General features: G+C 43.9%; 1 protein-coding gene across 6 annotated transcripts in view; it reads right to left on the bottom strand.

Annotated features, from left to right (window-relative positions):
• GRM5 (glutamate metabotropic receptor 5) overlaps positions 1 to 8518 on the bottom strand; it is a 285898-nt gene extending 277380 nt beyond the window's left edge. For 2 of the 6 annotated variants that reach the window (XM_054835026.1, XM_054835035.1), the window contains exon 1: positions 6760 to 7094. The gene's annotated coding sequence lies outside the window, so the exon portion shown is untranslated. Of the gene's footprint in view, positions 1 to 6759; positions 7095 to 7559; positions 7654 to 8280; positions 8318 to 8433 lie in introns of those variants that run through there. The other 4 variants (XM_054835043.1, XM_054835006.1, XM_054834996.1 and 1 more) reach the window with 4 other exon arrangements.
• Between the last annotated feature and the right edge of the window lie 3078 nt (positions 8519 to 11596).

Here is an 11596-nt window from a genome sequence, read left to right as displayed (position 1 = left end):
ACAGCAAAGAATTCATATCTTGGGCTGTGGTTAATGGAACTTGAAAATGTACTTGAAAAGGTTCTGTACCTAGCAGTGGATTTGTAACAGGATGCTTCTGGTTTAAAATAGTAGTTTGTCCAGGTCTTGATCCTGGAGCACAGTAAAGTACCATTTATTGCTCTACACCAGCCGGTGGATCCATTGATAGTACAGAAAGCTAAGCACACTCTTAAATCTAGGAAGATGCTGAGCTAATTGGTGAACCACATGCCCAGTGTCATTATTGACAAAATAAATGCAAAATTCTGGGACAGAGCCTGATGTCAGTTTTGTTGACATAAATCTTTTGATGTAATAAAAAAAGAATGTAGAAATTTATAAATATTTCAGACCCACCAGTCATTTCTAATCCATTAACAATCATTAATAATGCTCAGATGTTGTAAAGTCAAAGAAACCCTTGCCATAGGAAGTCTACCTCTGTTTTTTCCAGGTACAAAATCTAGCACTATTTTAATCTTGGATTTACCCCTCACAGCTAGGTCACTCAATACAGTACCACCGTGAAAATCTTCCTGATTCTGAAGATGAGAGAGTCACACCTAAAAACACTTTTCTGCTTGAGGTTAGCCTTGTTTAATTATTACTCTACCTAGACATCCATAAATTATAAACTATTTACACAGAGGAAATCATACAATAGTTTTAGTGAATATTACTGAATGAAATCCAAATCTTTAAAAAGAGAAAACATTGACTAGAAATGGTTTTGTAATATTAATTGCAATATTAATAGGTTCATGTAATATTAATTTCTAGTAATAGAAAGCGTTAATAATGAAATAAGGTTCAGACAACTGTGGAACACTTCAAGAAGTTTTTTTCTAGTCTGTGAAGAGTTAGCTTATCAATACTGCAACCCTTTGCCACTAAAGAATAACAGCAGTTCAATTCAGGTTAATTAGTCTCTAATTACAGAATATCACTACTGCTTATGTCTTCCAATTGTTTGTTCTGTGACTCTGGAGACGGTACTGTATAATTTGCAAACAGCCTGAAGGATGAATGACAGGGGATATCTTTGGACAATATCACAGATATTAAATTCCTATACCTCCAATTAATTTCATTTATTATCACTTAAAAAAATCTTTAATTATTTACTAACTTATTGACAGTTGAACAGAAATAGTCCTCTGTTGTTTTAAACCATGGATGCTTATTTTTCTGAGCTTCTCAAATTAAGGCTACACATACAGAGCACAACTATATCGAGACAAATGCCAGCTCTGCCTCAGACAGTAACTGGCTATACAATTAGATGCCTTTTTATAACCTAGCTGCCTGTGCAGCTGCATACGCACAAATAGAGGGAGTTCAGAGGACTGGGGTGAGCTCGTGACACAAAAAAATCCCCATCCACCATTTTAATTCTACAACACACATCAACACATATCAACCAAATTTCTGGTCAATACCATTCTTGATCTTATGTCTATGGATTAAATAATTTCCATACAGGATATATGAGAAAGAGAGGGCAGCAAGGCCATTTTGATCTTCTTCACTCCAAACAACAGCTGTTTGCTCTTCTCTGTTTACAGTTGTATCTATCGATATAAAATTACAGGGTAAAGAATGAAGTAAAGCTGAAGGTCTGCTTTATATTTCTGGTTTCATAATAGTAGCAGATCTCATGGCTAGGGCATTCCTATGGCCCAAAAGCAAGTTCTGAAAGCAATCAAATCCTTCCACTCCATGGCATCCAAGGGAAAAGAAGGGGCCAGATGCAGACTGTTGTTCCAGAATTAATGAACTTTCTTTACATACTCCACTGTACCTAAGTGAAAGTCAATTTACATGGGACTTACAAAGCTGTTACTAACTACACCAAGAACACTGCTTATGTTTTATAGTATTAGACTTAGGACTCATATCCAAAGGATCTGAAGTCAATGCTTTCTGTGGGCTTTCATGATGCAGTGAAACAACCTGGAATTTATATTGACATGGCTAAGGGAGCCTGCTAAATTTCAATGGATTTGTATTTTTATAATAAAGATGTGGTTCTATGGGCTTACTCTTGCCCTCATAAACCTAAAAAATCACAGAACGGTTGAGGTGGAAATGCACCTCAGAAAGTTGTCTGGTCCATCCACCCTGCTTAAAGCAAGTTCAACTAAAGCAAGTTTCTCAGCTTCATGTCCAGTTAGGCTTTTAGTATCTCAGAGGATGGAGACTCCACAACCTTTCTGGGCAACCTGCTCCAGTGTTTGACCACAATCACAGTTAAAAGGTTCCTTTTTTATGTTTAAACAGAATTTCCTGTATTTCAATTTGTGCTTGTTGTCATGTGAAAATGCCGTGAGAGTAATCAGGTAACACATCTCATTTTAGACCAAAATATCTGAGCAGAGAGCTGATAGACTAAGCACACTAATTACATTTCCTGGAGAATATCTTCCTGAAGAGAAGATGGCCAAGGGAACTGTTCAAATATACAATTTTATGGCTCTTCTGTCCCAAGACAATCACATACAAGTCACTCCACATTTTGATTACCATTCTTTCCTACTACAGGAAGCTTATTATTACAAGCAGGATGAGTGCTAAAATAAAATTAAGCAAAATTTCATAAGCTTAAATATAACTCCTGTTTAAATTGTTAGGGATAACCCTAAAGGGAGTTTGACATGCTATAGCCTTCAGACTGAGAACAGAGGTATCAGCAGACAATGAACTCCTGAATGCATGCATACAGTAATGGGAATTGTTTCCCAATTAATAATTTATCTGTATTTACTTGTTTTCATTGATGGACAACCAAATCAACGTGCACAGCACTTAGGGTCACATTTACTTTTCACACTATTCAATTTCTTCAGCGTCAAGGGAGTTATTCCTAATTTACTGCAACATAGGCAAAATGGAATCAGGCACTTAATTACTGGTGTATCAGGGTTCCTAGCTTATTTCAGCTATGGATCTAACTACAAATTAATCCTGAAGTCACATACTTTAACAATAGATGACAGACACTTTGCTCACAGTCTTCTGGTGCACTAGCTTCACACTTGGAGCAAACGCAGAAGTAGTAAGGCAGAAAGATCATGCTGCCTATCTGTCCTTTGCTCGCTCTTACCCTAGACAAAAATTTAAGGACTACCCAGATGACACAGATCTGATGAAGCACTCGACGTGTTCCTATATCTCTGCTCTCTCTGGCAGTAAAAACTTTATGGTAGTCTCTGTCAGGAGAAATTCTCAGCTGTTCCTTTAGGGCAGAGTTCCAGCTACTTCATGTTGAGGTTTAACTGAGTAGAAAATGAGCATCTGTAATAGTCCATGAAACATCATGCAATTCTTAAAATTATTTATTTCAACCTCAAATGCAAGTCCATCTATAGTTACAGTCTGTACATACCAAAAGGAACAAAGAGCCCTGATATCTAACAACATTAATTAAAGCTTGATCAAAAATCAAACTATGAACAGCAGTTCACAAAGGGCTGATTTTCCACCACGTACGTGGCTGAGAGTTTCTACATGGGGCACGCGTGGCTTTTCTTAAGGGCTTCTACTACTGCAGGTGGAACTGTGTTTAAACCAAAGAATGAAACCTTTCCCCCTGTGACTTACATTATTATCGCAGCGCCCACTAGTGACCCCAGAGTGAAGGATCTGTCTATTCGCAATTCAATTCTCTCGGCTGTGTGGCTTCTAGTAGGTAAAACACAAACTCAGCAAAGGGAAGTTTTTGATTTAGCCTATTTTGTATCAGGGAGAAAAAAAAAAAAAAAGAGAGAAAGAGCACTACTTTCATTCAGGTTTCTTCTTTGTTACAATTTTGTATGTGTACAGCATGTTCATTTATAGTCTCTAAGTCTTCAGGCAGATTTAAATAATAAAAATAAAAGGCCAGATTACTGAACTACAGAACAGTGCTGTGATGGAGTGAGAACTTATGGTCCAATCCAGGAAAGCACTTAAGAATATGCTCAGTGCTAAGCACATGAAGAATGTTATTCATCAAACATCTGTAAAGATTTATCTAAAGTTTAACATGTCTTTGAAGGATTTTTTCATATCAGAGCAATCACGAAAACTTAGGCTCCCAAATTCCATCGATTTTTATGACAAATTTTACTTACATGCTATGTTTGTATAGCCTACAGCTATGTATCTGCTGATTAAATGCTTTCCAGGCATTCATTTACAGTACAAACTGCAATTAATTCAATGCCATCAGATATGAGATAATATATGTCGATACAGATATGGATCAAATCAGTATATCCCAAGGAACTAACCCAGGTTTCATCATCAGAGAAGATAAAACCTTAGCAAGCAGCAACTGAATTATTGCTCTAGAGTCAGTCCTGCCACTTATCGCACAGTGAAGATCTTTGGATAGCAAAAGATGGAACTGCCTTACAAAAACAATTACATAAGAAGAGAGACCTCTTGACTCATCTCAATGGGGACCAATGTGAGGAAAAAGTGTACGTTCAGGATGCCTTTGCTCAGTTCTGCTGGCTATTGGTATTGCAAACACTAAGCATCGGGTTCAAGCTATTCTGGTAAGCTAGCTCCCAATGCTATAGAGAGGCTCAGTTTGCAGGAGGTCCCACACACCCACTCCTTGGAGGTAATTTGATCACACAAAACCTGATGTGCTCAAATGTTCTTTAGTTGAAAACCATGAACATGAGCCCACTGATCTGCTTTGAGATTTCTACTGCATTTAAATTTTCCATTTACAAAAAAAAAAAAAAAAAAACCAAAAAAAATATCAAACAACCATTAGTCATGGCATTATCAGCTCTGTGGATTCCAGCAGGCATTGGATCAAGCCCTTTGACAAAAGAAATAGTCTTATACAACAGGAGAGACTATGAAGCATCTTCCTGTAATCCCACTTAGAAACTAAGCAGCATAGAAGAATTTTAACCATTTGGCCAGAGCAGCAACTGAAAATAACAGACTAGTGTGCTGATCTCATGCCTTCATAGGTAATAAACAGAATGCTATAATTATCAGCAAGATCTTCAGCAATCCCAGGAAGTTCTTCCCCATATTATGCTCACATACACACGCTTTCTGGTTGATGAAACAATTTTCATTTTAATATGTAGATGCTTAACTTCCCAGCAAAACTTGCAATGATTTCTGCAATTCCACTAAATATACTACTTATTGCTGCTGTTACCAAAAACCTGTTTTACCATATGATGTAGGAACTAATAGCTTTGGTGTTATTTCAGCTGCAATCCTAGACATTGTATTAATTAACAAAACTGTATGATCTGGAGAATGTGATCAAGAAAAAACAACAGCAATTCAAAAAAAATATTTTCTAGCAAGTCACAACAAGAGAGGTGTTACTGTGGCATTCCAGTACTACCTCTATATCAAAAATGCTATAAACATGTTGGCAAATAAAATGACAAAGAACCTATATAGAGACCCCAAAAATACTCTCCGGTCATTTGAAATAATGATTAACCCTGGTATTCCCAATCACGTAGCATAAATATTAGCATTCAGTTAAAGTATTTGAGAATGCGCAAAATATTAGTATATGATAGAAATATTTAGGAATGCAGTAATAAAAAAAAAAAGTCATAGAGAATGAAAAGAGCCTGGGAGTTAACTCCTCTATATGTCTTTCCCTTTCAGGATGGTTTAGAGTGGTGTATTTTCAAGACGGTCCTCGGCCACCCAGCTTTCGAGGTGATCCCCCCACTTTGTTCTCAAGACTAGAAGAGAGAAACGACCGGTATCCCCCTACACCCAGTCACCCCCACGGCCACCAGAAAGACCTTCTTGGAGAGGAGGTCGAATGGAAGCGGGGCTGCGGGGTGGCGGAGCCCCGGGGTGCGGGACAGCGCTGCCTGACGGCTGCGGGCAGCGGGAGCTGTCCCTGGTGCTGAGCACCGCCCGCCGCAAGCGTTCACCTCCTGGCAGGTTTAGGGGGAAAAAAAAGAATAAAAAAAAGCTAAAAACCAACCAGTTGTAAAAATTGCCATGGTGGTCACATTTGTCATGCAGGACAACATTTTTTACAAATAAATTAAATACATGGAGCTGCGTCTTAGAGGAAACTATAGGACAAGGTTAACTCCTGGCATATCTACCTGTGCTGCTATAACTAAGTGGTTGTGCATACAGACGTGTATGTGTGCATACACGCTGGTTCTTAGGTCTCTGTTTCCCTGCTCAGCTAGTGTTATCGCTGTCCCTCTCAGCCCTTAATGAATCATTTTTGTACATGGAGACATTAACTCGGATTATTAAATAAGGAACAGACGGGACTCGCTGAGCAGAGCCAAAGTGATTTGTCCCAAGGTCACACACAAAAGTCTATGGCTGAGCTAAGCCTGGCTGTCTCTGGAAAACAAATACATCCCCATTTCCATTATCCCTTCGTGGCAAGACAAATCCCCACTGTTGAACGGAGGGGCTATATCACACACACCACCAAGCCCAGGTATTGCAGTACCTCAGCCCCCCCAGCCCCACACATATCCTGCTCCTGGGGAAGGGTCAGTGCCCACTGCCCTCCAGCATCCCGACCCACTGATGTCCCAGCAGCCCCTGGAGGTGCACCCCACCGGTTGGCTTGCTGGCCCCCCCAGGAGCCGTGCTTGTCCTCCAGCAACCAGGGCACAGAGCAAAAGCAGGGAGGAGGGAGGGGAAAGAGTTCCTCCTGCATCCACAGGGTTTCTGTCTGCAACCCAGGGCACATAAATCCCCTCTCCCACCCCACAGCATTACCTTGTCGGTGGCAGCAATTGCTTCTTCCTACAGTGGAGGCAAAGCAGTCCTTTCAGTGGCAATAATCAAGATGGGTAGGGGTAGGCACCTCCTATTTTCAGCCACGGCAGAGATAGCATTCCTCACACAGACCTTCTGGAGCTGAATAATCCTCAAATGCCTCTGCAAAGATCACCAGCAGGTGAGCCCCACTCGGCTAGCATTGTCACTCCTCCAGCTATGGGCAGATCCTGTTTTCTTCTGATCACGGGCTAATGCTGAGGACCGAGTACCCTACCCCCGCAAATGCATGCACATACACACACACCATGCAACACGCTGTTCTCTCAGCATCGCCCAAGTCTCATTTGCAAGAGGCGTGAATGGTCCCTGGATTTAAGGGGGGGGGGGGGGGGAGGAGGCGTGAGGAGGAGGAATAAACAAACAAACAATGAAACAACAGATGGGTCTTTGCTTTCTGCCACCACAGCCTTGGTCTTCCTAAATACTTGCTGCAGCTTGACCCACCTGCTTAAACACCTCCGCCCCCCCCCACATATGCACAGCAGCAACCTTTCTGCATTTATAAGGGGCTAACCCTGCATTCTGCCCTGCAAGGAAAGCTCTCCAGGTGCTCTGAAGGTTGCAAAGTCCCCCTATAAACCGACACCTCCCTCTTGCACCACCATCCTCCAGCAAGTAAGAAAGCGGTGCTCGGTTCAGAACAGCATCATCCGAACAAAAAAAAAAAAAAAAAAAAAAAAAAGCCATATATGTTTCTGGAGGGTCTGTTTAAAACCGACTTGCGGGGAGGAGTTTACCCCTGCCATCCCGGCTGCCTTTTGCGAACTGGCTCCGCCGAAGTTTTCCCGTCCCCCCGGGGGCCGCGCTGCAAGGGGGCCCGGGCGCTCCGCTGCCGCACCTGCGGGTCCGGGGTTGGGGGGCAAGGGGGCCCTTTGCACCGGGAGAGCGCCGGGCTTCAGCGCAACTTTTTAGTGCCACCAAGTGGCATAGATCCCTCTAGGAAACCAAGCAGCCTGCCAGCCCTGGGCTCTGCCTGCTGCTCCCTGGCAAGGGGAGAGAGGGGAATGCGAGAGCAGCGACCCCCCCACCCTCTCACACATACACGCGCATACAGTGATACCAAGCAGAAAGAAGGGACTGTTTGCCACTGGAAGGACAGGTTAACCTCTCCAGCCCTCGCCCCTTCCCTTGGCTGCAGGGCGACGGCACCGGGCACGGCGAGAAGAGAAGCGATGCCCCTGCCAAGGGCTGCCCGAGCTGCCAGCCCCGCTGGCGGGATGCTCCCCTCTGCTCCTCTCCCTCGCGGGCTGCCCCCCGCCTGCGCCGGCCCCCCACTCCTCCCCACGGCAGGTGCCACCTGCAGTCACCCCCCCTTCCCGCCGAGCTCCCTCTCCTCTGCCCCCCCGCCGGGCTCCCTGGACCCACAGGCACTGCAGTTCCCTGCCAGCCCCCCGGCTCCCTAGCCAGCATCCCTGGACCGTTTATGCGGATCGAGGGGCAGGCTGCTTATTCGCTTACCTTCTGCCCACAAGCTCGGTACTCTCCGGCCCTTCTGCTTCCCCACCCTCCCACACACTCCACAGCACCTCGTTTCCCTGCTAACTACCTGCTCCCCACACATCTACCTTTCCTCAGTTAACCCTTCCCACCCGAAGCCAGTCGAGGTTTTACCTTCTCCTCCGGCATCCCCGCATCCTCCCAAAGCGTCCCCCCTCCCTCTCTCCTCCTCCCTCTCACGGCTCAGCCCTACACACCCAGGCTCCTGCTCTCATTCACACCCAGCCATCCCGCTCCTCTCCCGCCGGCTGCACCGCACCGCTCCTCTGCCCGGGGTGGGCAGGGACCCCCGGCACACGGCCGGGCACGACGGCTCTGAGCATGGGGTGTGGGGGTGTGGATACGCGTGTGCGGGTGGGAGGGGTCCTAGGTAGCCTGAGCCCTGGCAAACTCAACACCTCCCCGCACTCCTACTGCAGCAGCAACAACAAGCAACAAGGAACCATCGCAACACAATGCCAGGCAGAGATCATCTCTTCATTCAAAGCTATTCCTAGTAAATAAATAAATAAATAAAGTAAAATAAAATAAATAAATAAATAAATAATAAAGCAAAATGCCATATAAGTAAGAGCTGATCTGGCATTTAAAAGGCTGCTGGGTCCGACTATTTACCAGGCTGTATTTGCAGTGGAGGATTAGCTTGTGCATCCATTTTCGAGAATTAACAGCCATTCTCCACTGCTGTTCCACAGCTTGGCACTCCCTGCTGGTTCCCCCCTCTTTGGGTTGCTGCTTAAAATATTATCTCTTTTTTTTTTTTTTTTTTTTTAAACAACTACCGAATGACCCGAATCCTGGCCATTACTTGATGTGGCTCCTCCTGGGTGACTACATTGCCACATCTAACCTGTATCGTGTCCTCCTCTGCACCCCCGCCCATCAGAGGTAACTCTGATAAAGCTGTTGGGGAACAGAGAAAGAGGGACAGTCTTGCTATGGCTCCATCCATGCTCCTAAACCTCTGTGATCTCTTTACTGCTGTGTCTCTTCCACCAGATTACCATTTGACTGCTCCTTTCATCCCAAAGGGTGAGGAACAGGAATCCCATTATGTCCTTACCAGGTGTGGAGCCTGGCCTCTTTCTCCTTCACATCCTCCTCAAGTCCCAGCCTGGTACTGGCTGGTAGCCCATCAGCCAGCACCTGCTTTACATCCTTCCCCAGCTCTCCTGGCTCCTCCAGTTGCTGAAGTCCTGACAGAGGCCAGTCCTTAAAGCAGAGGACACAGTGAGTGTGTGTGCATGTGGCTCTAACTGTTTGTTCCATCTACTCAGCTCCAAGAGCTTCTGCACTGGTGATAGAAGCGGTGGAGGTAGGTTACATGAGAGGAAACAGCCCACTACTTAGCAGGTGCTTCCCCATTCCTGTCACTGCCCTGGTGGGGTGATGGGTAAGGAGCATCCTTCCTTTTCCTCCTTTCCATGGGGACAGATATTGTCTTTCCCATCAACCATGAGCAGTGAAATTACTAGAAGGTCAGGAGGCTGGAGACAGAGAAAAAGAGGGTACAGATATTAGTAGAGAAAGCACAGATCACAAGAAGGAGGAGAGGGATGTGTCTGTGGAAGGGAAAGGTGAGACTGAACACAAAGTGGTATTACTGTGCACAGGGGCCCTGGGAGGAAGCAATGTCAGAAGTATCTGGGGAGGGGGAGGTGCCATTGCTTTGCTGGGCTGTCACAGAAGTTCTCTGCCTTCCCCAGGGACTGTGTGTGATGAGGGAGTCAGAAAGCAGCCACCTCTCATAGAAAACAGAGACGCTCAGCTAGCTGCCAGGATGTGGGTGACCCACAGCAGATGAGGGAGATGATCCCCACACAAGCAGGACACACAGAGGTGTGTGGATGCATAGCAGCTCCCGCACACACATCCCCAAGGACTCCCCATGAATCAGAGCCCAGAGTCAGAGTTCACTGTGCCAGATGTTTGGAGCAGCTGGATAAAAGATTAAAGGAGGCAAATAGAATGGATGGGGGTGGCCATGGCACTTACACTCCTAATACCTCTCATTGACCTTTTAAACAGGGTCCCAATAAATACAGATATATAAAAGGCTCTTTTCCTTTGCTCTTTTCCTCCCCCTTTCTCCCCTCCTCCTTTCCCATTATTCACAACCATTTAACAGAACCCATAAAATTAGTCACTGTCTTCACTGACAGTGGATTATTTTTCCCCTACTAGTTTCCCCCTGTTTTCCTGTACCTGTTTGCCACAGCATCCGTAAAAAATAAATAAACCTGTACCTGAATAAGGAGACATAATTATTACATTTTATAAGCCCACTATTGGTAACACTCATTACTTCGGTGGCAGTAGCACCTATAGATACTAACGCATGGGGCAAGGCTGAACATGTTCTGAATCTCTGCACTCTGAGGAGCTCATGCATACAGAAAATTACAGGGGTAAAAGGAATATGAATAAGTTTCCAGGTATTGACAATATTTCCAAAGTGCATGCTAACCACTCTACTACTTTAAGACTGAAAATAACGAGGCTAAGGGAATACTAATTCAGATTCTCCTCAGTTCCAGAATTAATAAACCCTGTGGGACACAGGTAGCACAATCAAAGACAGAGTGTGGACAAGAAGGTGATATTGTATTGGTCAAGATGAGCCAAGTGCCTGCTTTCTTACAAAGCAATCTGTAAGACAAACTCAAAAAGGAAAAAAAAAAAGAAGAAAAAAAAAGGGAAAAAATTATATGATATGTTTTTATTCATATAAATATACATATAGACCAATATTTACTCCCAACTGGAGAAGATGGAGGAGATGGAGCAAGGTAGGAACAATCTAGCATGCTTATAGTTCCTGAGGTAATTAAAATCAAGACATTTATTCTTGCTTCCCAAGCAAGTATCCTAATGACAAGTGGCAAGTCTATTATGCAGAAGGAGACTAAAAAGGTGCAAAGTATGCTATACAACACATTTTAAAAGAAAAGAGTAGCCTGCCAGGGTATAATAAAGGTGCTACTCTCAGAATCCTTAGTTGGTATTGTCTTCCTTGAGGAAAGCAAGGACCTGACTTTATATGTCTGTTTTGTAGAGATTTATATAAATACTTCATGTTCTCTTCAGAGTGAATACAGGGAAATTGTCTTTTGCAGGGTGCAATTCATTTGATCTATCTTAAACATTTTGTTTAGGATGACAAAGAAAGAGGCATTAAGATGTGCCCACTTATCTTCATAGATTCCAAAAGTGTACCTGTTCCTCACAGGGGTATCTATATTATACCAGTGTGCTTTTAGGAATCTATGACTAATTT

This window comes from Grus americana, chromosome 1, assembly GCF_028858705.1.
Source record: "Grus americana isolate bGruAme1 chromosome 1, bGruAme1.mat, whole genome shotgun sequence".
In the NCBI taxonomy this organism is placed as follows: Eukaryota; Metazoa; Chordata; class Aves; order Gruiformes; family Gruidae; genus Grus; species Grus americana.
This window is presented reverse-complemented; position numbering and strand designations above follow the sequence as displayed.